Here is a 300-nt window from a genome sequence, read left to right on the forward strand (position 1 = left end):
TCATGGGGGGCTGCATGGCTGCCCGGGGGCGGGGGGGGGGTCTGCACGGCTGCCGGGGGGGTGCACGGCTCCCGGAGGGGGTCTGCACGGCTGTGGGGCGGGGTCTGTGCGGTTCATGGGGGGCTGTACGGCTCCGGGGGCGCTGCATGGCTCATGGGGGGCTGTATGGCTCCCGGGGGGGGCCTGCATAGCTCTCGGGAGAGTTGCATGACTCCGGGGGGGGCTGCATGGCTCCTGGGGGTCTGCACGGCTCCCGGTGGATACAGCACCGAGCTTCACCCTGTCTCTCTCCCTGCAGCT

The sequence above is a fragment of the Calidris pugnax genome, unplaced genomic scaffold, assembly GCF_001431845.1.
Source record: "Calidris pugnax isolate Ruff unplaced genomic scaffold, ASM143184v1 scaffold70, whole genome shotgun sequence".
Lineage (NCBI taxonomy): Eukaryota > Metazoa > Chordata > Aves > Charadriiformes > Scolopacidae > Calidris > Calidris pugnax.